General features: G+C 43.7%; 1 long non-coding RNA gene across 1 annotated transcript in view; it reads left to right on the top strand.

Annotated features, from left to right (window-relative positions):
• The first annotated feature begins 365 nt into the window (after positions 1–365).
• Positions 366–26115, top strand: part of LOC309345223 — a 434352-nt gene continuing 408602 nt past the window's right edge. The window contains exon 1 of the long non-coding RNA XR_014158113.1: positions 366–644. This is a non-coding gene — a long non-coding RNA (uncharacterized lncRNA). The remainder of the gene's footprint in view (positions 645–26115) is intronic.

Raw genomic sequence — 26115 nt, 5'->3', positions numbered from 1 at the left:
GAAAGGGAGATTTCTCCTCATGCTAATTATAAAAATGCCAGGCTTGGAAGGGTGGTGGAAGAGAGGCAGGTTATGATTTCTTGCATTAAACAAATTTTATAGCTGCAAAGAGTTTTAGTGGCTCTATTTGCAGATTTGGACGAGTGCCAGCTTGCTGTCATTAAATCTGTCGATCTTAAGTCTCAGCTGCAGTTATTCAAAGTGGATATAAATAAAACTTTGAAGCCTATTAAAGGAGCCAGTCATGTTTTAGGGTGGCCTTCAAGACCACTTGTTGGGGGCTTTTCTTTCTAAGCCTGGCTCAGCGTGGATTCAGACAACCCTCCTTCTCTTTACAAATGTTTCATTCAGTGGAAAGTGCAGTCTGTTCATCCAAAGAGGTTCAGCGATGGATTGTTCAAACAGCACTGATAGGTACCATTGGGTGTCAGGAGTGGCGTTCCAATTTTCCTGCCACTCAGAGTTTGCTAGTGACACATAGTGGGACGCAGGTGGCACTGTGGTCTAAACCACTGAGCCTCTTGGGCTTGCCAATCGGAAGGTCGGCAGTTCAAATCCCCACAAGAGGGTGAGCTCCCGTTGCTCTGTCCCAGATCCTGCCAACTTAACAGTTCGAAAGCATGCTAGTGCAAGTAGATAAATAGGTACCACTGTAGCGGGGAAGGTAAGCAGCGTTTCCATGCAGCGTTTCCATGCACTCTGGTTTCCGTCACATTGTTCCGTTGTACCAGAAGCAGTTTAGTCATGGTAGCCACATGACCCGGAAAGCTGTCTGTGGACAAACACTGGCTGCTCCCTCAGCCTGCAAGCGAGATGAGCGCCGCAACCCCATAGTCGCCTTTGACTGGACTTAACCATCCAGGGGTCCTTTACCTTTAGTGACACACGACTGAGAGAAGGAGACAATATGGAGAATTAAAGCTAGAATCCACTCATGCATTTTTTAAAACATTGAATCTGAAGTTTGGTCATTGCGGCATTGGAAAGCACTGATTAATTTCAAATTTGCTCATGATATCGCAACCAGGTTACAATTAGGGATGCTTTGATTATTCCCTTGTTTTGCTTTTCAGGGTAAAAAGAAATCTGCTCAGCAGTGCTTTTTCCTGCTGAGAATAACTTCGTACTGCTGAGAACGTTCAGGCTTCTGTTGCCATTTTCTCCCCCCCCCTCCCCCCAACTACTCTGTTGTTTCTTTGGTGGCACTTTCAGCCCTGAGTAGGACTTCATTCTCCTTCATAGGATGATCAAACCTCACTGGAGATGCCAAAACCCAATGACAGAATTGTAGAATTGGAAGGGACTCTTAGGTTCATTTAGTCCAATGTGGAATATGTAGCTGTCGAACCTGCAACCTTGGCATCATCAGCACCACACTCTAACCAGCTGAGCTATTGTGTGCAGCTGTCTGTGGACAAACACTTTGGCTACCGCCTGAGTTCGCAGTAGGTTAAATTAAGCTAGCTTAGAGTGAGGGCACAGATCACTGGAGGCAAAATTTAGAGAGAGGGCAATATTTCCTGAACAGGTCACACAAGTGATACTAGCCAACCAGGAACATGAGAGGAAGCACAGCTTTGTGAATAGGCCACCACTTTAATCCTTTTTGCAGCAAAGCAATTCCAGAAAAATCACTGAAAGTGATGTGCTTTTCAATTCTGAGACCAGTCATTGTGACAACCCCCTCCCCTTTGATTCAGCCAAAGTTACAATAGTTAAAGTGTTTTTCTGTCATGGTGCCAGGTATGACAGACAAGAGCTACTTCGGTGCTTGCAGAAAAATTGATGACACAGTTGCCGAAAGCTCTCTCAGGTGAGGCCAAATATATTTTAAATGCCAAGTAATGAAATAAAAAAAATGTTTTTGTTCTTAAAGGGATGGGGAGAGAGGGAGAAAGCTTTAAATTAAAAATGAGATTTGAGGATAAAGTGAGGGCAAACATCAGTATTTAGTAACTACAAACATTAAGGCCAGCCCAAGATACAAGCCGCCTTATCCAAAGTAAGATCAATGGTTTGGAATGAATGGATTTGTCAGTGTTGATTTCTCCTTTTTCCATCTTAGATTTGTGAACATTTGTGCATGAGTGTGGTTTTTTTAAAAATGTCCTCATTAAAATTCACCACCAATTTTCTCCTAATATACACATTTCCACAAGGAGTTTTCCTTAATGTAATGTATTTTATATGTTACGTTCACTAATGTATGGATTTTTATGCAGACTTTCCCCTAATGCACACATTATTTGCTTTGAGAACTGACTGCAAAATTTAAAGAAGTACAGTGGTACCTTGGTTCTCAAACATAACCTGTTCTGGAAGTCCATTTGACTTCCGAAACATTTGAAAACCAAGGCGTGGTTTCCAATTGGGGCCATAGCTGTCAACTTTCAGATTTGAAAATAAGGGATCAGCAGCCTCAACTGTCCTGGGGAGAGTCTACAGGATATCTAGCAATCCGAGATAGCCGCGGGAAGCAGTGGGAAACAGCCCTGGAATAAGAGAATTTCCCGCAAAAAAAGGGGAAGTTTGACAGCTACGATTGGGGCAGGCATCCCGGAAACAATAGCCGACAGCCGCATTGGACGTTCACCTTTCAAAAAATGTTCAAAAACCGGAAAACTTATTTTTGGGTTTTCTGTGTTTGGGAGCCAAAATGTTCGAGTACCAAGGTGTGCAAGAACCAAGGTTCCACTGTACAGATTTTAGAAGGATACTTGTGTTTCCATTTGCATATTGCTTCAGAAACTGCAAATTATGTAGTTTCACATTAAAATCCACATTGAAATGAATTTCTCCATTACCAATGCTCCATACAGCTAGAGTCCCATCCCTAGCCAAAGGCACCAGGAATTGAACCAATGACCTTTTCGCTTGCACAATAGATGCTCTACATTTTTCATGTACATGAGGGAAAGGGAGTCAAAGAGACTGGACAAAATGAGAGGCAGTCAGTTCTGAGGGATCGAGTGAGGGGGTCATTGATACCTGGTGTCGGAAGGCTGGATTCACGAAGGCACAAATCCATTTCATTCAAAAACCAAGCACTCGTTTCTTCTCAAACTCTCCCTCCAAGACTGGTGTGACCTGCAACAGGTTCTGGATTAAGGTTCTAAACACAGAGTTTTTTGTCCCTCTAATCAGGAATGAAGGAGCAAGATGTGCCGAAACAGAATTAAACAACCCCTTTCAGCCCAAGGGTTGCATTCCCTAATGTGCAACCTTCTGAGGGTCACAGGACATTGGTGATGGTGCTGGGGAACCAGAGTAGTGGATGCAAATCTGCATACAGTGGCTCACTCCACACATGAACAGCTCCACACATGAGACACTTCCGGGTCACGTGGCCAGCGTGATGAAGCTGCTCTGGTGAGCCAGCACCCGCACAGCACATGGAAACGCCGTTTACCTTCCCGCTATAAAGCGGTACCTATTTATCTACTTGCACTTAAAGGTGCTTTCGAACTGCTAGGTGGGCAGGAGCTGGGACCGAAAGACGGGAGCTCACACCGCCGTGGGGATTCGAACCGCCAACCATACGACCGGCAAGTCCTAGGCACTGAGGTTTTACCCAAAGCGCCACCCGCGTCCCATATTATTATTATTAATGACATCCATATTTTCATCAGAGAAATGCTGGAGAGTATGAGACATTGAGCAGGGCAGGAGAGCATTGTTGTCTTGGAAGTGGGGACATGTCCTGGAAAGAGTTTCAAGGGCCAGATAGAAAGGTCTGGAGGGCCACATTCAGTCCCCATGCTTACGCCTCCGTTTCATGCATTGCACCAAAACCATGTCTTTATTAAAGCACATCACCTGCAACACATGCAACCAGCTGAAAGCCAAACTCCCCACCCCCATCAGAGCTTGTCCTCCCACTGAGGTCATGGAATCCCCCCAAGCCACTGAGCTCCATTGTATGGCTTTTATCTTTCGACGTAACGGCCCCATCTTCCCATGAAGAGTTTTGACTTCACAAGACCTCTTTGCTGGCTGGGCAACAAGATTGGAGAAGGGAGCTGAAGGCACAGTTTCTGCAACTTAGAAAGCAAACTGTATTGAGTTGGTGGGGGGCAGGAAAGAAAGTAAGACATTATCACGTGACCAGTTCCTTCCAGGCCTTGGTATACGCTCTACAGATCATGGGTAGCCTTAAGGCCCCAGCTGGAGAGCAATCCAGTTTACAAACAAGGAAACTGTACATGCCCCCAAAGTCTTTGTGCATTATTGAAAAGGGCATCGGGCACCACACTGTGCCAAAGGTAAGGAGACGAGATGTTTTCAAAGCTCCATACCCCTCAAATGGGTTGCTAATTCATGAAGAAAGCTACCTAATGCTTTGATCTCAGCAGACAAAAACATAACTGACTGAACAGTGCTACAGTAGAGCTTCTCTTGAGCGTCAGTCATAGAATCATAGGCCTCATTACCTTACAATGGCCCTGCTGCTTCAAGAGATATCTCAGGAGGCCTTCTTTCTTAGGTACTCCAACTTAGTGCCCTCCAGATGTTTTGGACCAGAGCTCTCATCACCCTCAGCCACATGCAGATGAGGGGATTTGTAGTCCAAAATATCTGGAAGTCACCATGTTGGTGAAGGCTGCCACAGGGTTATGTGGGTCAACTGGTTCACTGGTCATCCACAGCCTCAGGCTGCCTTGAAGGTGTGTTCTGCCTCGAGTGACACAGCAGTATCAACAAAACAGCAACTGTGTGTTTGTGTGTGTTCCAACTCTGAGCAGCTCTGCAACAGAGGCCACAGGAGCCCTTAAATAGGTGAGGGGCCACATCAGACGGTGCCAGGTTTAATATTCCACACCGCCAGCGGAAAGGATTTCAAATAGTAGGGCCCCCAGTATGTGCCTTGTATCTGTGCATTTTTTTAAAAAAATCAGTCTGTTTTTGTGCTGCTCTTTGCTCTCTTTGCCCCCCCCCCCTTAATCACTTTCAGGTTCTGAGCCGCTCTATTTAAATGTAGTTCTGTGCTACATATTCACTATAATGGGGAATCGAAAAACTTTTTCACCTTTTGGCCAAAGTGGATGAAATTTACAGGCCCGGAGTTCCTCCAGAGTGGATTAAGCCAATCAATACTGGATCCAGTTTCAGTATTGTTTCGTTTTATTTTAACATTGTTGAGGGAAATGATGGGTGACTGCCTTTATCCCCCATTATAAATTAACATTAGAGTTTCATTCAACATTAAGAGAGATTCTGAGGGGGGCGGGGATTAAAGTATTTTGCCTCCCTCTCCCTGGGCAAGAATATTAAGTGAAATGCTGCCACCCATTTTCACTACCCAAACTAGCATGGAGAATTTTAGGGTGCTATTTTTCACTGTCTTTCAGGGAAAGTTATCCAGTCTTCTCAGCAAATCCAACACCCAAAAACCCTATCAAAAGGAGAAATCAGGCAATGTTGATGGGTGAAGGAGATAAAGGCCAGCTGGCTCCCCCTATCCCAACTATGCAAGGCCTCCATCCTAAAATCCCACATCAGGCCCCAGACTGAGGAACACACCAGCCCTACAAGTTAATATATTTGTCTCATTCTTGTCTTCGATCCACAACTGGATCATCATTCATGTATTCTGAGTTCCTCTTTGTTCCAACATGATTCATTGAGGCAGGGTTATTACATTAATCCTATCAGCAATCACTGGTACTATAGAGGTAGGTGTTTGGAGTAGAGCTCCAGGACCACCCTAAACAGAATGACCAGGAGGATCCCCAAATGAAGAAAAGACAGCTGCCTTGCCATATTCTGAATATGCATTATCACCAAAGAGCTCTCCCAATCTCCACAGTAGGACCATTAAATCCAGGGTCCAGAATTACCTAACTGCACCATGGTCAGCAAGATTGGTTCATGATTCTTACATCACAAAGAATTCAATGGGATAAATAAGCATTTACCTAACTCTTTAGCGACCAGGACGTGGGTGGCACTGTGGGTTAAACCACAGAGCCTTGGAATTGCCGATCAGAAGGTCGGCGTTTCGAATCCCTGCAATGGGGTGAGCTCCCATTGCTCGGTCCCTGCTCCTGCTAACCTAGCAGTTCGAAAGCACGTCAAAGTGCAAGTAGATAAATAGGTACCACTGCAGCGGGAAGGTAAACTGCATTTCCGTGCACTGCTCTGGTTCACCAGAAGCGCTTAGTCATGCTGGCCACATGACCCGGAAGCTGTACACCAGCTCCCTTGGCCAATAAAGCGAGATGAGCGCTGCAACCCCAGAGTTGGTCACAACTGGACCTAATGGTCAGGGGTCCCTTTACCTTTACCTTTAACTCTTTAGCACTGAAATCAATGAGGTTTAAAAATGTACTTAACATATGCAGCATCAAGCCTATTTTCATTACAGACCAGTTTTTCCCCAACCTGGGGCTCTTGAATTTTTTTTGTACTACAACTCCCATCAGCCCTAGCCAGCAAAGCCATGCTATCTGGGGCTGATGGGACTTGTAGTCTAAGGCATCTAGAAGACACCAGGCTGGGGAAGGCTGATGCAGCCCTTCATAACAACAGACTTTATGGAAACACTTTGCTGTTTAATTAAGGAAGCCTTTTATTTGTTTTGCACATTGCTGTTTTTAATGGAAAGCTTGCACGCAAACACTCATTCACATCCTGTGTCTCCCAGAGCATTAAATCACTGCCGTGACGGCCAAGTCCATTTATTTAAACAAGAGAGCAGAAGTGGGCTTCAAGGAGTGCACCTTGTTTATGAGATACAAAACCCTATTAATTCCAGTAGAAGGTGCTCTGTGCAGTTAGTGGTTTCAGACTTTCACGATGGTACTCTCATATGGCATAACAATAATTCCAGCGATAATTGCAGGAATGGGGTGAATTGTTCATTTGAGATATCAAGGCTAGGTTCTGCTGCGAAACTGTATGAAGTCACTCACAACACAGCTGTACTTGCAAATCCAGAAGTTATTTTTTTAAAAAATTTGCTTTTTAAATTTTAAATTCTATTTATAGACTAAAAGATCTTGAAGCGGCTCACATACAAAATAAGTACCAAAAAACAAAAACAAAAGAAACCCCACACCAAATTATTCACATAACAAAACACATAGCCAATATCCATATCCAAAAATTGATTTATTGATTGAATTTATATACCGCCCTATACCTGCAGGTTTCAGGGTGGTTCCCAGGGCAGCTCGTACACATAATATAAAATGAATATAATAATAATAATAATTTTTTATTTATACCCCACCCTTCCTGGTTCAGAAAAGCGGGCTCATGGTGGCTAACAAAAAATTTAAAACTCTTAACTGATGCAACAAAAAACAGCATAAAATAAACATGAATAACAATAAATTCAGAATCCAATAATCAATTTAGGGGAAAAATCCATCCAATAAATGTTAGATGATCACCAGGGCTAGCTGGCTAAATTAGTCCTATTTGGGCCAGTGAGGAGACCAGGGGAAAATTAGCTGTGGGATCCCAGAGCGGATAATCTTCATAAAAAGGGGAGGGGGGGAGGAAGAGGAATAAAAGATCAGCCTAAGTTCAAATTGAAAGCCAGGCAGAATAGTTCTGTCTTACAGGCCCTGCGGAAGGAAGTTAAATCCTGCAGGGCCCTGGTCTCATGGGACAGAGTGTTCCACCAGGTCGGAGCCATCACTGAGAAATCAGCAGTGTGATATAAAATTTCAAGCACCACAACATACGGTCATCCAACCAGTCTCACTCATTTCACACAGCCACTACTATAATTCACTACCTCAAACATTACCTCTATCAACCACAGATACCCAACAATACTACAACTCACATACAAAGTGTCATTGTCAAGCATACACAATGAAATACACTTCTAATATCTGAAGCAGTCATGGTCGTCTGCCTCATTCCTATGTTTTCCAGCTCCTACCTTTTCCATGCAGAAAGCTTGTATCTCTTGTGTTACTTTTCTTTAGAGTTCAGTTTAGGTTCCAACCATTCTGAGGCATTATCAGATATGATTATCAAATGGACCGGTCTCCTAAGATGCATTATCCCACAGTTTCCAGCTCATTTACCCATCACTTTCCTTCAGGGAAAATAGGTTTGTTATAGAGGACCTCTCAATCAACTAAGATTGTGCAACCATAATTTGCCAGTATGTGACTGACTCCCACCCCAAAATAGCAAGAGTCTGGAATAATAATAATAATAATAATAATAATAATAATAATAATAATAGATTACAGTGGTGCCCCACAAGAGGAATGCCTCGCAAGACGAAAAACCCGCTAGACGAAAGGGTTTTCCGTTTTGGAGGCGCTTCGCAAAACGAATTTCCCTATGGGCTTGCTTCACAAGATGAAATGTATTGCGGGTTTTTCCAACTTTTTCCCCCTCCCCCCCTTTTTCTAAGCCGCTAAGCCGCTTATCTGCTTATCCGCTAAGCTGACAAGCCACTAAAAGCCGCTAAAAGCCGCTAAGCCGCTAATAGGGCTAATCCGCTAAGACGTCAATGGGCTTGCTTCGCAAGACGAAAAAACCGCTAGACGAAGAGAATCGCGAAACGGATTCTTTTCATCTTGCGAGGCACCACTGTATTTATATCCCACCCTCCCCAGCCGAAGCTGGGCTCAGAGCACCCTCGATCAGTTCTGTCTGAAGAGCATGAGAAGATTTGACCTTCTCGTATGCTGTCTGTGACCATACATCTCTTTGAATGACTCAGAGAGAAGAAAAGGGTTGCACTGTACAAATATTTGTTTTAAAGGCCATCTGGGATCTGGATTTGATGCATCCATTTGAAGGTGGAGGTGCTGAAAGCAGGACGTGAGCAAACCAATACCTGTTCTCAAGAGACTGTGCCAGGCATTGTTAAAAAAAAACCACATATTAGCATGCTTCGTAGATTTTGGCCAAAGCAAGGAGAGGTGAAAGAGACTGACGTAGCTGGACCAAGAACCAAGAGGGTTGTTTAATGATGTGCTGGACTATGCAGGGGAAATATGGAAAAGGAGCAAATCAGTGCCTTGGAATGAAACTGTTTTTTGATTGATGCAAATCTAGACTTCCTTGGGGGGGAATTGCTTTGAATTTCTCCAGCAAACGTGACCCCTCCAGAGGTACTAACAGTGTATAAACAATACTGGTGAACAGTATGTTGTAAAAATAGCAGCAATATGAGGAGATGTGAACCCTTGTCTCTCTTATATTAATAAGCATCATTAAGAGAGAGAGAAAACCTTCATATTGAGCTATATAAGGTGCTTGTTTGTAGCTGGATAAGGTTTGTCCATGGAGATAGCTGTCACCATAAGTCCTCCTTTTGGGAAGCTAATATTTAAAGCCAACAGAGGGCAAGGGCTCTATGTGTTGGAACACATGCTTTGCATGCAGAAGGTCCCAGATTTATTCCCTGGTGTCTCCGTGTGTCTGGGTAGAGCAGGGAAAGACTCCTGTCAGAGACTCTGGAGAGCCGCTGCCAATCAGTGTTGGCATTGCTGGGCAAAATGGACCAGTGATCTGACTAGGTATAAGGCAGCTTCCTAAATTTCCATTTTCTAATCCAAGCTTCATCATTTCAGGACCCAGGACAGGGACCATAATGTGTTGCACCTAGTGAGGTCAATCCAGTAATGTCCTATATTCCATCACAGTTAAGTTCTAAATTCTATCACAAGACTATTATCAATTACAGACAGAAACATGTCATGCTTTCTCTCCCCACCCCATTCCAAATTTTGCTTAACATCCAGCTTGATGAGAAGTTCTGGGGAAATTGAAAACTTGTGCATGGCTTTGTGTCTTTTTGAGCCTAATAAAAGTACGGTGGTACCTCGGGTTACATATGCTTAAGGTTACATACGCTTCAGGTTACAGACTCCGCTAACCGAGAAATAGTGCTTAAGGTTAAGAACTTTGCTTCAGGGTGAGAACAGAAATCGTGCTCCAGCGGTGCAGCAGCAGCAGGAGGCCCCATTAGCTAAAGCGGTGCTTCAGGTTAAGAGCAGTTTCAGGTTAAGTACGGACCTCCAGAACGAATTAAGTACTTAACCTGAAGTACCACTGTATTAACAAAATGTCTTTGGAATTCCGCACCACCCACCCAACAGAACAACATTCAGTGTGTGTGGAACTCCTGGATCCTTTGTGTACCTTATGAATCCATCTAATTTCACCCCCCCTTTTCTTCCCCATCTTTTTTTCCCTCCCCCTTTCTCCCATCCACCACTGGGAGCCAGTGTGGTGTTGTGGTTTGAGTGTCAGACTGGGACCTGGGAGACCAGGGTTCAATCCCCACTCAGCCACTGGGTGATCTTGGACCAGTCACTGCACTCAAGGGCCGCAAGATGAGGCTAAGATAGAACAATTTATGATAAAGAAATTGTCACAAGAAAACAGATCAATCCTGAATTGTAAAATAACACGACAAGAGATTGAACAAGCCATTCAGAACATGCAATTGGGCAAATCTCCAGAGCCAGATGGGCTTACCTCCAAGTACTATAAGACATTGAAAGACTATTTGATACAACCACTGATGGAGGTAGGCAACGAAATTTTGGAGGGGAAGAAGGCGCCGGAATCATGGAAAGAGGCCTTCATCACACTGATACCCAAACTGGAAACGGAAAAGACACAACTTAAGAATTACCGTCCCATCTCCCTCTTAAATGTGGATTACAAAATATTTGCAGACATTTTAGCAAGTAGATTCAAAAAAGTACTAAGTGAAGTAATTCATAAGGACCAGGCAGGCTTTCTCCCAGGTAGACATTTGTTTGCTAACACAAGGAACATTATTGACATTTTGGAACTCTTGCAAACAAACATTAACACAAAAGCTGTGTTAATTTTTATAGATGCGGAGAAGGCCTTTGACAATATTTCCTGGAAATTCATGAAGAAAATCCTGGAAGGGATGGGAGTGGGACGGGGTTTTGAAAATGGGATAGATGCAATCTATTCAGAACAAAAGGCCAAACTGATAGTCAACAATGTGGTTACAGAAGAGTTTAAAATTGAAAAAGGAACACAACAAGGCTGCCCTATTTCCCCATTGCTATTCATTTCGGTCCTGGAGGTGCTCTTGAATATGATTAGAGGGGACCGGTTGGTGGAAGGAATTCAGGTCGGAGCGAAACAGTACAAACTTAAAGCTTTTGCAGATGACTTGGTTTTGACTTTACAGGAGCCAGAATTTAGTACGAAAAGAGTATTACAATTGATTCAAGAGTTTGGTCGGGTGGCGGGATTTAAATTAAATAAGCAAAAAACTAAGGTATTGGGAAAAAAACTTGACAGTTACAGAGTAAGAAAGGTTTCAGAAAGAGACAGAGTTAAACGTGGTTAAAAAAGTAAAATACCTAGGGGTAAACATAACAGCAAAAAATCTGAGTCTATTTAAGGACAATTATGAGAAATGTTGGTTAGAAATTAAGAGAGACTTAGAAAGTTGGACAAGATTGAAACTTTCCTTGTTAGGCCGAATCACTGCTATAAAGATGAATGTATTGCCAAAAATGCTGTTTTTGTTTCAAACTTTGCAGATTGTGGACAAAACAGAGTGCTTTCGGAAGTGGCAGAGAGATATTTCCAAATTTGTCTGGCAGGGCAAAAAGCCCAGAATTAAGTTTAAGATATTAACTGATGCGAAAGAAAGAAAGAGGGGGCTTTGCCCTGCCAGACTTAAGGTTGTACTATGAATCAGCAGCTTTCTGCTGGCTAAAAGATTGGCTGCTTCTCAAAGACACTGATGTATTGGACTTGGAAGGTTTTAATAATGCTTTTGGTTGGCATGCATATTTATGGTATGACAAGGTTAAGATCAATAGGACTTTCAAGAACCATATTGTCAGAAAAGCAGTGTTTAATGTCTGGACAAAATACAAAGACTTACTGGAAAATAAAACTCCAAGGTGGCTTTCACCATTGGAAGCTAAGGCCCGGAAAAGACTCAATATGGAGGCCAAATGGCCGAAGTATTGGGAAATATTAGAAAAAGATGGAGATAACTGGAAATTGCAGAGTCAGGAGAAAATGAAAGACAAAGTGCGAGGTTGGTTACATTACGCTCAGATTAAAGAAGTTTTTAAACTTGACAAAAAGTTAGGATTCCAGGTGGAAAAATCGAAGTTAGAAACGGAATTGTTAGAGCCTAAGACTAAGGTACTTTCAAGAATGTATAACTTGCTGTTAAAATGGAACACACAAGATGAAACGGTCAAATCGGCTATGATAAAGTGGGCACAGGACATTGGATATAATATCATGTTTGAGGACTGGGAGAGGTTGTGGACCACTGGGTTGAATTTCACTGCATGTAATGCTTTGAAAGAAAATGTTATGAAAATGATATATAGATGGTACATGACCCCAGTCAAACTTGCAAAAATATACCATTTGTCTGATAACAAATGTTGGAAATATAAAGAAAGTGAAGGAACGTTCTTTCACCTCTGGTGGACCTGCCCTAGAGTGAAGGCTTTCTGGGAAATGATATATAATGAGCTGAAAAGGGTATTTAAGTATACCTTCCCTAAGAAACCAGAGGCCTTCCTTCTGGGTATTGTCAGCCAGAGGGTGTTAAAGAAGGACTGAACATTTTTTATGTATGCAACAACAGCAGCAAGGATACTCGTCGCCAAGCACTGGAAATCCCAAGATTTACCCACACTGGAAGAATGGCAGATGCAACTGATAGACTACATGGAACTGGCCGAGATGACTGGCAGAATCCGAGACCTGGGAGAGGAGACGGTAGAAGAAGACTGGAAGAAATTCAAGATTTATCTACAAAAATATTGTAAACTGTATGAATGTTAAGAAGGATGCTAGATTAAAAATAACTTGGCACCATTAAGCTAGATGAAGTGAAGTATGAAGATAAGTTAAATTTAAGAAAAGATAAATTCTAGATAAGTATTAGGCTAAATTTAAATTTTTAAGGTTTGAATAAACGATATCTAAAATTAGAGACACAACATTGGAAAATTAGATAACAAGAATGGAATTAATGAGATAAATTGCTGATTAAATTTTTAGAAACTAGGAACGCAGGAGCGGGGGATGTGAGGAAGTCCAAAGAAGTTAAGAAAATATGTTTATGATATGTGTTACATTGTTTCGTTATTTGTACTGTAATTTTTTTTTAAAAAAACTTTAATAAATATTTATTTAAAAAAATAAAATCTTGGACCAGTCACTGCTTTCCAGTGTAACCTACCCTACAGAGCTGTTGTGGGGATTAAATGAGAAGGGGGAGAACCATGTATGCCATCTTGAGCTCCTTGGAGAAAAATGTGGGATATAAATGCAAGAAATAAATCTAGACATGAATTTCAACTTGGACAATGTTCTATGTTATGTCTGAGAATACATCTGTTGGCAGTGCTGCCAGGTCTTCTCACATACATATGTGGTTCAAAGGTTTATGTCTTGCTTCATTCAGTGCAATGTGAATGGAACATGCTGGTTGCAACGCTTATTTGCATTACAGATTTGCACTTTTCTGCATGAACAACCACTGTTCACATATCATCATCTGAAACGTCAGAGGCAATTTAAAGATGGAGACTGACCATATTTTCTTCAGAGTTGAAGGAATTTGAAAGAAGAATCATTGCTGGTGTCGTATACAGTCATCCAAGTTTTCTCTCTAGAAAACAGGTGTTTCAGGTTTCTATATTGTTTCCAAAGCCTGAAAAACCTGTTTAACTGGAAGCAACATGACAAATAAACAGGTATGTATATTGTATATTGAGGGACATGGGTGGCACTGTGGGTTAAACCACAGAGCCTTGGACTTGCCTATCAGAAGGTCACGGTTCGAATCCCCGTGACGGGGTGAGCTCCCATTGCTCGGTCCCTGCTCCTGCCAACCTAGCAGTTCGAAAGCACGTCAAAGTGCAAGCAGATAAATAGGTACTGCTCCGACGGGAAGGTAAACGGCGTTTCTGTGCACTGCTCTGGTTCTCCAGAAGTGGCTTAGTCATGCTGGCCACATGACCCAGAAGCTGTACGCCGGCTCCCTTGGCCAATAAAGCGAGATGAGCGCCGCAACCCCAGAGTCAGCCACAACTGGACCTAATGGTCAGGGGTCCCTTTACCTTTTATATTGTATATCGTAGGAAACAGAGACTCTCTCAAGTCAACCCTTTTCAACTCTACAAGCTGTCTCCAGTCTAAGGATGCAATCCCATGCACTCTTATCAGGAAGTACCGGTAAGCTCCATTGAACTCAATGATATATACATGCATATGATTGCTCCATGAGTCTCATGTACAAAAATGCTCTTACAGTCTGAACTGATGCCTGTTTACATAGAAATATGTTCAACTGAGTTTAAATGGAGTACATCCTATTAGATTCAGTTAAACTTATTTCTATGTAAACATGTATTGATTTAGACTCTCAAGTAAATGTGGATAGGATTTCAGCCTTTGCCAGTCTCATCCACCCCAGCTGAGGGTAAATGTTTGAAAGACACCTGTATCTCTTTCTCCTCAAGCTGTCTGGCTATAAGCCTTAAAAAATGCAAAGGATTGACCTATAGGACTTTGGAGGCAATCTTTAAAGCACTTATTTTAGAACAGCCCCATCGACTGCTCTGAAATAAGTCACCTGAGATCTGCAGTATTTGGCAGAGAATGAAAACAAGACGATCTCTCATTCCTGCAAAGTTTTGACTGGAGTTTGCTGCAGAGCAGCTCCTGCACACTCCCTGGAATAATATCACAAGCACTAAAGCAGGTAAAAGAAATCCACACGTGAAACTTATTCCCATGCTAAAGGTAAAGGTAAAGGACCCCTGACAATTAAATCCAGTCGTGAACGACTCTGGGGGTGCAGCACTCATCTCGCTTTATTGGTCGAAGAAGCTGATGTTTGTCCGCAGACAGTTTTTCCGGGTCATGTGGCCAGCATGACTAAGCCACTTCTGGCAAAACCAGAGCAGTGCAAGGAAATGCTGTTTACCTTCCCGCCGGAGTGGTACCTATTTATCTACTTGCACTTTGACGTGCTTTCGAACTGCTAGGTTGGCAGGAGCTGGGACTGAGCAACTGGAGCTCACCCTGTTGCGGGGATTCGAACTGCTGACCTTCCGATCAGCAAGCCCTAGGCTCAGTGGTTTAGATCACAGCACCACCTGCAGTGGAGCATTTTGAAAAGTTTGGGAGCCAAGGACTTATTGCCACTGGCCATGTTCCCTAGAGGCTGGCTGGCTGGCAACTCACAGATCCCCTGGTTTAAATTAGGATAGGAAATGTTGCCCTCACTCTCGATTGGCTTCGTGCTAAAGCTATAGATGGTGTTGCCGCATGGTAATGTAGCATCATCACAAAGTCAATCAGAATGAGGGCAATGCCTCCTGCCCTCAGTGTAGGGCAGCATTCTCCAACCTTGGATTCCTATAAGCTGTTGGGCCCATGACTAAGTACCAATGATACTGAAATAGGACAAAATTAGCTGCTCATCCCACCCTCCACCCATCATCCTAAGCCAGCAGAACTAATGAGACATATGGTCCAATAATCCCCAGAGACCCAAAATTCAGGAAAGCGTCTCTGGAGAGAGCTATTTTCCGCTGCCACTGTTGGAGCCAATGCCTCTGAATGCCAGTTATTGGGAATCTTAAATTGTGTTCAGGTTCTGCTGTCAGGCTTCCCATAGGCATCAGGTTGACCACAGAGATAACAGAGTGCTGGGCTAGAAGGGCTTTTGGCCTCACCCAGCAGAGCCCTTCTAGTGTTCTTAACTTAGGGGACTCTGGGGAAGGAAAGAGTAGTGCCAGAGACCAAGATTCTTGGAAGCACCATAGCTGCCTCTGGTATGACATTGAAACGTAGTAGCAGTGAAATTGCTAAGCCAAGAGGTGTTTTAGGAAAACTTCCCATCCCAGTTTTCTGCCACCACCTTCAATTTCCCCCCAAAAGATCCAGCAGAACTTTTTGACCCAGCTTTACCATTGCCCCATTTTCAGGAGGACAGATGTGGAAAGGACAATGCTATTGCCCCAACAGCACAGAAGGAATCCAGGCTACAGCCTAGAAAACTGGCCCTCAGTCATCTACCGTATTTTTTGTGCTAGATAATATTTAAGGTTGAATCTCTGCTATTTTATTAGCATCCTAGCTGTGGTTGGAAACACAGACCTTGAGTTCATTCATCCCATTGGTTTTATGGAGAAAATAAGGAGTTAGGATAATATGAGGTTCACCACTAAAATTTGCCTTCATCTACTTTACCTTCCTTTCCTTTATTTGCTTCTGCTCATACCTCTGTCATCACCAAGAAGAATTTTCCTGGGCAGACCTCAGATACACACACACACACACACACACACACACACACACACACATATATATATAATGCTTGCAAGTTTTTATGCCAGTGCTTAGATGTGTTGAGAATACACTGGCCAACGCTGGATTTATAACAAGGCAAACTGGGAAACATTTTTATATTAAAAAAACCCAGAAGCTTTTCTTTGGGGAATTGTGGGATCAAAGTTACCTAAACAATATAAAAACTTATTTATGTATGCAATCATGACCGCAAAAATGGTATTTGCCCAAAGATGGAAGGAAGAAGAAGTCCCAACAAGAGAAGATTGATTACAGAAATTAATGGACTATGTAGAAATGGCGAAACTTACTAAAACTCAAGACGACAAAGTCTTTAATAGGGAATAGAAATCGTTTACTGAATATTTACAAACCTATTGTAAACAAATCAAGACATTAGCAGGATTAATGTAAAAACGTGCAGTTTTTTAAAAAAATTATGAAACAGATAGGGAAAATATGGAAATGCAGGGGGGGAAGAGTAAATATAAGGAATGGCAGAAAGAGGGGCAGGGAATTATGATATGTAATGACCATTTTGTTTTTGTTTGAATTGTTTATTTGTCACAAAACACACTTTAGGGTCTGCAGTCAAATAGTGGACCTTATTCTGATTGCCCCAGCTAAAAACCTTGCAACCTTTGCTGTCATCTGCTCCTCTTGATCTGCCAGAAGAAAGGACACTGCGGCAGTGGTTGGGCGACCCAGAATGGACAATAAGAGAAGAGTGATAATCTCATTCCTCAAGTCTTTATAAAGAGTGCAAGCCAGAAGGGTATGCGCCACTGATTCGGTACTGCTATCTCCACTGGGACATAAGCGTTTTTCATGTGGAATCTGTAGGAATCGTCCCTCAAGTACAGCCGAGGGCAATACATTCAATCTTGCAAGAGGTTTTCAGAAGCTTTGATGCCTCCAACTGCAGAGGCAGAGCATACCTATTGTGGCTAGTAGCCACTGATTGCCTTTTCGTCCATGAATTTGTCCAGTCCTCTTTTTAAGCCATCCGTGTTGGTGGCCATTACTGCCTCCCGCAGAAGCCACCGTTTAATGACGCAGCGCTTCGTTAGCATTACGCCATTGCTTTCCCCCATCAATGCATGAAGTCCGGGAGGCTGCATTCAAATGCAGCCACTTGTTTCTGCAAGGCAGCTGCGTAGACCCAAGGGCAAATGTACGTGCATTTCACTCAACATGATGTAATGGCTGGAGAGATGCAGCGCCATATATCAAATCACAGAAAGTGTAATGTCAGCTGAAAATTCTGAAAACATTGTCTTGTTTTAAAAGGACACACTGTCTTTTAAAGAGCTTGCTCCCTCTCCCTCTTGCTTATTCTCTCCCTCCCACCGGTACTTAGGAGGTGATTCATAGACCACTGATCTTGGCATTGTCTGGAGATGTCACAAAATCATCCTCTCATTTCTGTTAACTGCAAGGCTGCCTTGCTGCCCGGGCTCTAGGGAGTCGCTGGAATGGAGGTTCTTGTGAACTGTTGCTTCAACCTCTGAACTCCTTGCCAGTTTTCTGTTTTGACAGAAACGTTTGCCCTCGGTGAAAGGCAAGTTTGTCCTATTCGCCTTCTGAAGCTGAGCCTAGGCCCATTTCCACATATCCTTTATCTGTTCTTCATGTGTCTACCTGTCTTCTCCTTGTGTTTCCCCCTCAAATGACATTTAGATTGTCAGCTCCTTGTGGAGAGAAATCTGTGTACATCTCTCTCTCTCTCTCTCTCTCTCTCTCTCTCTCTCTCTCTCTCTCTCTCTGTCCTTATTTTATTATGAAGCAAGAGGTGGGGAACCTCAGGTCCAGGGACAAAATGTTGTTGCTGTTTAGTCGTGTCTGACTCTTCGTGACCCCATGGACCGGTTCACACCAGGCACTCCTGTCTTCCTCTGTCTTCCACAGTTTGGTCAAACTCATGCTGGTAGCTTCGAGAACACCGTCCAACCATCTCGTCCACTTTCGTCCCTTCTCCTTGTACCCTCAATCTTTCCCAACATCAGGGTCTTTTCCAGGGAGTCTTCTCATCTCATGAGGTGGCCAAACTATTGGAGCCTCAGCTTCAGGATCTGTCCTTCCACTGAGCACTCAGGGCTGATTTCCTTCAGAATGGATAGGTTTGATCTTCTTGCAGTCCATGGGACTCTCAAGAGTCTCCTCCAGCACCATAATTCAAAAGCATCAATTCTTCAGCAATCAGTCTTCTTTATGGTCCAGCTCTCAGGGACAGAATACAGCCCTCCAAACCTCTCTCTCTGGTCCTCGGGACTGTCTCCTAGCTGCACCCTTCCCCAGGACATCTGACCCTCTCTCCACACCACCTCCATCATTGATTCTTCTCAACACGCATCTCAAATGCATTTTCCTGGGTGAAAGGTGTCCTACAGCTGTGGTAATGCTGCTTACTTGCCTGGCTGGAGAAAGCTGGGTGGGTGTGTAGTGAAGCTCTTAGAAACACCTGGCTTTTGCATGACCAGGACCCCATCTGCACTGTCCCCTGAAGCAGTATCACACCACTTTCAAAAAGCCATGGCTTCTCCCAAGGAATCCTGGGAACGGTAGTTTGTTAAGGGTGCTGAGAGTTGTCAGGAGACCATTCCCCATTCCCCTCACAGAACTACAATTCCCAGAGTTCCCTTGGAAAGGGAATTGATTGCCCTTAAAGCTCCGTAAGTGCAGGAGGATCTCTGAATCGTCCCTTTACTCTTGCAAATAGTTATATAAGGATGAGAAGCTGTTCTTTTTCCAGAGGTACAAGAAATGGGGGGGGGGGAGTGGGAACCAATGACTGCGGCAGGCTGCCAATAAAATGTATGAAGGCAATTTCTGCGTTTAAGGCATTTCCTCGTGGAGGCCACTTCAGTGCATTGGTTTCTTGTCACAGTCCATAGTGAGGATGACAAATCTGACTAATTCATGTTCCCCCAGTCAAACGACTTGTCAGTGTTCTCATAATAATATATAAGCCTCTGAACCAACATCAATCAGCATCTGCAGGCTTCTTTCTCAATCTTTCCTCTCGGAAGGGAGGAAATGCAGCAGAAAAGCATGGAGCTGGGATCTGAGAGCCATCGAACCAGCTGATCTTACATGCAAGGCCGGGAAAGGGAAAGAAATGCATTTGCGAATGTGGAGGAGAAGATGGCATTGCGACGGCAAGGCAGTAGTCTGAGAGGGGTGTCTTTTCCACATTTCCAGATTTAATATACTGTGTATATATATATATATAGGAAAAAGTCCCAGCTATTCTCCCATGCAATCATTAAATCAGAAGGGTAGATCAGGGACTGGGCTTCACTTTATTCTCCAGTCCAGTAGGAAGAAATATGTGTATTTGGCCATAAAAGTCAGTTCCTCGCAGCTGTGAACTGCTTGGCATTGAGGGATTCACAAATCGTGATGGGGGAGGAAAAGCATTTCGTTCACATTTTATTTTATTTATAAAAAAAATTACATAATAAAGGTAAAGGGACCCCTGACCATTAGGTCCAGTTGTGGCCAACTCTGGGGTTGCAGCGCTCATCTCGCTTTATTGGCCGAGGGAGCCAGCGTACAGTTTCTGGGTCATGTGGCCAGGATGACTAAGCCGCTTCTGGTGAACCAGAGCAGTGCACAGAAACGCCATTTACCTTCCCGCCAGAGCGGTACCTATTTATCTTCTTGCACTTTCAAACTGCTAGGTTTGCAGGAGCAGGGACCAAGCAACGGGAGCTCACCCCGTCATGGGGATTCGAACCACCGACCTTCTGATCAGCAAGTCCTAGGCTCTGTGGTTTAACCCACAGTGCCACCCACGTCCCATATATATATTGTGATGGGATAATGAGCTGCTTGTGCTTAAAGCTTGGTCCCTCAGAGTTTGCTCAGCGTAGCAAAGCTCTGCCTTGAGCGGAGCCCTTTGGCATGGCTCCGTCAGTCGCTGGTAGAATCCGACAGTGGGCGTCTGCGGAAGCGTTTCCAACATAAAAGCTGCTTAACGGAAACGCGTCTCCTTGATTCTCTGCGTGACAGTTTCCGGCGAGGGGTGGGGGTCCCTAAAGGGGGCCTTGATACCTCCTCACTGTTCTCACTGGAAGTATCCCAGAGCCTCCCCTCCGACTCCCTTTCCCTTGGAGCTCCTGCTCCCCCCCTACTGGTTCCCTCTTCTGCTGCAGAGTCTCTCCTATTCTTCTGGAGCCTTTCCACCGCCTGTTCTTCCGATGGCAGTTCCCTGACATATATATATAATTATTTTATATCATAAAAGTATCGGCATGTTTACAACAATTATATGTAAAACCATACAACAGAAACCATGTAAGAATGTGAAAATCAACTGACGATTATGGAATGGTGCATTCTTTTTTTTTTAAAAAAATGATATTTTATTAAGTTTTAACAAAAAGAAAGTTACAAGACAATAAACAAAAAAAGCACAAGAGAAATACAAAAACACAAAAACACAAAAATACAAAAGTACAAAAATTTAAATTTAACATAAAGAGAAAAAGAAAAAATAAAAAATAAAAATAAAAAGTCCCTCTTTTTAATTTCTCACCATTCATTAACTTATTTTCCTGACTTCCTCACACCTCCCTTTTTTGTATTCCATTTAAAAAAAAGGTTCAGCAAATTCATTGGAAAGGTGCATTCTTAATTGCCTGCAAAAGCCTGAAGGAATAGGAAAGTTTTCAGCAGCAATTAAAAAGCTGAAACAGAAGGCAACCGTTATATTTAAAGGAGAGCCTAGCTAATGCACACTATCCTAAAGACTCCACGGACCAAAGCACAGCCGTCTCTCAAAATTCACATTTTTTGGAATGTGGTGCTGTGGTCCTCTAGCCAAGTAGTGTTTACAAAACTGTATATACTGGGGCAAAGTGTGCATAAAAATGTATATATTGGTAAAAATAACTACAACAGATGCATTATATTAAGGAAATTTGCTCTGCCAAAAAAAGTATATTCGGTAAAATTGCATGCAAAAGTTGTATGTTACAAGGAATTTGTAGTAAACTCTGAATTTTCATGTGGACTTTTTATTATTTAAAAAAATCACACATTGTAGAAATGGGTAGAATTTATTGAGAAACTGTAATTGACAGATTCACAGACACCTAGTTACAAATTGTGTTCATCTGGGCTGACCCAAACCAGCTGATTGTTTTTCGTGAAGATTCTCAGCAGAACAAGAAAACCAAAACCTCATTTTCTAAATGTTTTTTCAGCACTCTGAACAAACATTTGTTTGTTGAAATTGCTCTCACTCTCCATTGCCTTGATTCACCCTCACTGAAGTCATTGCACAATCAAATCTGATTGGCCATTTAGCACTGTGGTGCTGTCCTGTTCGCTATGTGATTCCTGATGGGGGTGAAATCCCTCGTGCAACTAATCTGGGAAAGAGAAAGAAGAAGATGTCATGGAGGAGAGGAAGTGCCAAATAAGCTTCAGACTGAGGAAACAATGAACAAGGTCAAAAAAAAAAGGTAAATAGATTTGGGCACTGCTGGCCACTACAATTGGCAGATATTCCAGATGAACTTCTGGAATGGCATAGGTAAAGGTAAAGGGACCCCTGACCATTAGGTCCAGTCGTGACCAACTAAGGTTGCAGCACTCATCTCGCTTTACTGGCCGAGGGAGCCGGCGTACAGCTTCCGGGTCATTTGGCCAGCATGACTAAGCCGCTTCTGGCAAACCAGAGCAGCGCACGGAAACGCCGTTTACCTTCCCACTGGAGCAGTACCTATTTATCTACTTGCACTTTGACATGCTTTCAAACTGCTAGGTTGGCAGGAGCTGGGACTGAGCAACAGGAGCTCACCCCGTTGCGGGGATTTGAACTGCCGACATTCCGATCGGCAAGCCCTAGGCTCTGTGGTTTAACCCACAGTACCACCCGCATCCTTGCTTAGCAACTTCTTACAGAGCTGCTCCACTGGATAATGGACACTCCAGGTCTGATTCTGAATCCCCATAGTTGTCCTGGTTCAAATAACAAGGCTGGGTCAAGTCAACCATGTTTTTCTCTCCTTAAAGATATGTGGGATAATTTCAGGGATCCTCTGGAAGGGAAGGTGCTGTGGAGTTACAGCAACAAGTTATCTTGTGCTTTGTACCATCTTAATTAAGTTTCCTAGAACAGTGCTGGTGAGACTGGGATCCACTGGTAGATATTTGATTGATTAATGCAGGGGTCAGGTCAGCAAACTTTTTCAGCAGGGGGCCGGTCCACCATCACTCAGACCTTGTGGTGGGATGGTCTATATTTTGGAGAGAGAAAAAGAACCAATACCTATGCCCCGCAAATAACCCAGAGATGCATTTTAAATCAAAGCACACATTCTACTCATGTAAAAACATACTGATTCCCAGACCGCCCATGGGCCAGATTGAGAAGGCAGATTCTGCCCCCGGGCCTTAGTTTGTCTATCCATGGATTAATGTTTCCCAGAAAATAGAAAAGGGAAGGAGCAAAATGACCCCTCTGCTCTAAATTATACTGTTGAAATTAAGAAGGTTTGGGGTAGCCAGGAATGGATTTTTGCGTGGAAGTGGAATACCAGTTCTGGTATTCGGAACAAAGTGTTGGGCTCAGACACTTTAGTTCTATGTCTTTGCACCTGGCCCTGGTTAGTGGATCTTGGGATTCTAGCAAAAAATGAAGTAGATTGCACAAACCTGAAAGTCTGCCCACCTTATGGATCCAAATTCAAGATGGTGCCTGATCATCAACCATCACAGGCTTCTATCAAATATATGCATGGATTCTAACAGGAAAAAAAACATTGTGGAAGTGGTCAAGATAATGGGACCATTCAAATTGCTCCTTAAAAGCCTTACCCCTTACATGCAGCACCATCTTGGATCTGCATCTTCTGAAAGGCTCAAATCATGGGGGAAAGATAAGGGTTAATCCCTATCCCTATCCATTGAGTCCCACTAGTTTTAGTCATTGTCTTCTCAAAACAGTAGCTACTAAGAGAGTGTCACAAAAACAATGGGGTCGCTCCTCCTGCCTCATTCCGTCTTCCATATTTGAAGCACCATCTGAGATGCAAATCCACACAGAGGACCTTCTAGAGAGCAACTTGAATGTTTCCATATTTAAGATGGTGCCTGGGAGGGGTAATTTTTGTGGCCTGATATGGCGGGCTGGAGGAGCAGAATATAATGTCCCCTATGCTATTTCCAACCATCCAAGCACCTACACACACACACACACACACACCTTTTTAGTCTTTGGTGATCACTCGTGGCTGGGTAAGACTGTCTTCAATAAACACAGTTTTTACAATGAGTCCGCAAGTGACAGTGGAGGCCAATTCTGGATCCAAATGTCCTTCCACAGTGGGGACATTGGTTTCGGGGTGGGAGTTGACCCTTCGTTGGACTGCTCATGTTGTGCAGGTGCCTGATTATCGTCTTCCAAAGCAACTACTCTTTTCTGAACTTAAAAATGGAAAGCATAATGCTGGTGGTCAACAAAAGAGGTTTAAAGACACACACACACACACACACACACACACACACACACACACAGAGGAATTGGCACTGAAGAGCAAGCTTACCTTGAATGATTCAAGAAGACGCCATATTATTTTTTCGAAATGCTGACTTGTACATTTCCAGCATTGTCCAACTGTTAATACCTTTGGCACCAATTATCACTTCATTGCCAGAATGATAACTTTACATCCGTGCATGTACATTGTCCTAAGAATAGGATCAATGTCAGGACGTTGCATAATGCATCTTGCAGCAGAGTTGTGCTAGCGCGAGTCAGTAAAACTTTCTACTAATGCGTTTTACAACGTATCCGATATTAGAGAGATGAAAAATGTGTCTGCATCCAGTAATAATTCCATTAATTATGAATAAAGCATTTACAAATGACATCCTTATTTAAAAACGGTGATGAACTCATTTGGTTTTAATGCAAAAGGCAATATGTAATTTGTAATCCCCGTCGAAAGCATTGCTTGGCGGATGGGGGCAAGGCGGTTTATGAGCATTGCACCATTAAGGGAGGAATATATCACTGGATGGCGACGTGAGGGGGGAAAGAAAATGGCAGCAAAACAAGACCAGTGATGTTTCAGGTGCAGGACAGAGATGGACTATTTAAGGATGCTGAGGGGTGTTTGAAGGCTTCAGCTTGTCCCAGTCGCTGACCTTAAAACTGGGACCAAGGCCAACAAAGCACTATCTTAAGCCCATTTTCTGAAAAACAAACTGCTTTGTTTTTATCTGCAAGTGTATTATCAGGTGGGTTACTCAGCAAAGGGATATTCCAATTAAGCACTGCACATATTTCATTCATTTCAACGGGGCTTGTGCTGGATCCCCATGGAAACTCAAATGATTTGAATGGAAACCATGAAGACGCCATCTTGGATGGAAAGTGTCCCAGTTTTCTTGTTGATTTTGCTTTCGTAATAGAGGAGATCGGTCTGTAAACTGCTGTGGTCAGCTGAAATGGAAATAACCCACTGCCTTTATCCAGTCATTTTTTCCTAATAAAGGGACCTTAGAGGTTGTGGGATGTTTGTGTGTTATTTTTAAATGCTGCATTACTACTGGATGTGAAGTGTTGTAGGGCAGAGGGACTTACTCATGCACCACTAACACTGAATAATCCAGTTCCTGTCCCAGTTCTAAATAACTAGAGATGGTCTTTTTCAACCATTCAGGGTTTTTTTTGGGGGGGTGGAGTAGTGGAGAATGAAACCCTCCTGGAAAATCAGGCAGATGGAAAAGAAATTTTTGGAAAATTTCAGTAGAGGGTTATTGCTTAAGGTGCTGGGCCCAGGGGTAACCCATGAAACGCAGTCCAGGACTGGTCCAGAATCTGGAGATTCTGCTAGGAGTCAGTCCAACAGCGCCAAGGCAGGACACAAGGCAAGGACAGGTACAGGATCTCAGGCAGGATCTAGCATACAGCACTGTTGCTCCCGCAACCTGCGGCGGAGTCCGACAGCCTATTATCTTTGTTGGGGTAGTGGCCTGCCCTGATCCTCGGTGACTCACCTCCCTGTTTCGCCCGAAGGCGAGCACTCCTCCTGCAAGTACTCAGGTCTCTCCTTCTCTCAGACCTCAGTCTCTGCAGCTAGGGAGACGTCAGTAGGCTACTAGACCCAGGGGCCGCCTCAGCCTCCCCAACCAAACCGGTAGTGGAGCAGCTGTAACTGATAGCTCAGCTGAAGGCAACGAGGTAATCCCCACATCTGGAGCCAGGGCAGGCTCCAGCCCCTGACTTGGCCCAGCTGGTGTTTGTTGCAGGAGAACCTGTGCAGACTAGGACTCTTCAGGATCAGGCCCCAGACTTGGTTCAAGTGATGCCTGAGGCAAAGGATCCGGTGCAGACTGAGTCTCCTCTGGTTCCGAGTCCGAGCCCGAGCCCGAGCCCGAGTCCCAGGCCATCACACTTACCTTCCTTGACCACACAAAGTGGCCAAGGTTTTTTTCCTGATTCCCTCCCCGCTTGCTTTGAAAACCTTTTAAAAATTCCACTCACATTAGTAGATGGCTGGCTCCACAGCTTCCCAACAGCCAGTGGCCACTTTAACCCATTGGGACTAGCAGGCAGGGGAGTAGGAAGGGGGGTGCAGGGGTGCAGTCCGCCCTGGGTGTCATCCCCGAGAGGGTGACAAAATGGCACACCGCGGGGGGCTGCACTTACTGAGGGGCCTGTCCTGCAGCATGCCCAAACCACTAGTCTGTCCTGGGCGTGATGTGGTGGCTTGGGACCCCCTCGCTGCCCAAAACGGCAGTGTGGGACTTACGTCCAACAGGTGGACTCCGTGGGCAGGGTAGAAG

The sequence above is a fragment of the Podarcis erhardii genome, assembly GCF_964252035.2.
Source record: "Podarcis erhardii genome assembly, chromosome: 6".
Classification (NCBI taxonomy): domain Eukaryota; kingdom Metazoa; phylum Chordata; class Lepidosauria; order Squamata; family Lacertidae; genus Podarcis; species Podarcis erhardii.
Note: the sequence above shows the minus strand (reverse complement) of the source record. Positions and strands in the feature narration are given on the sequence as shown.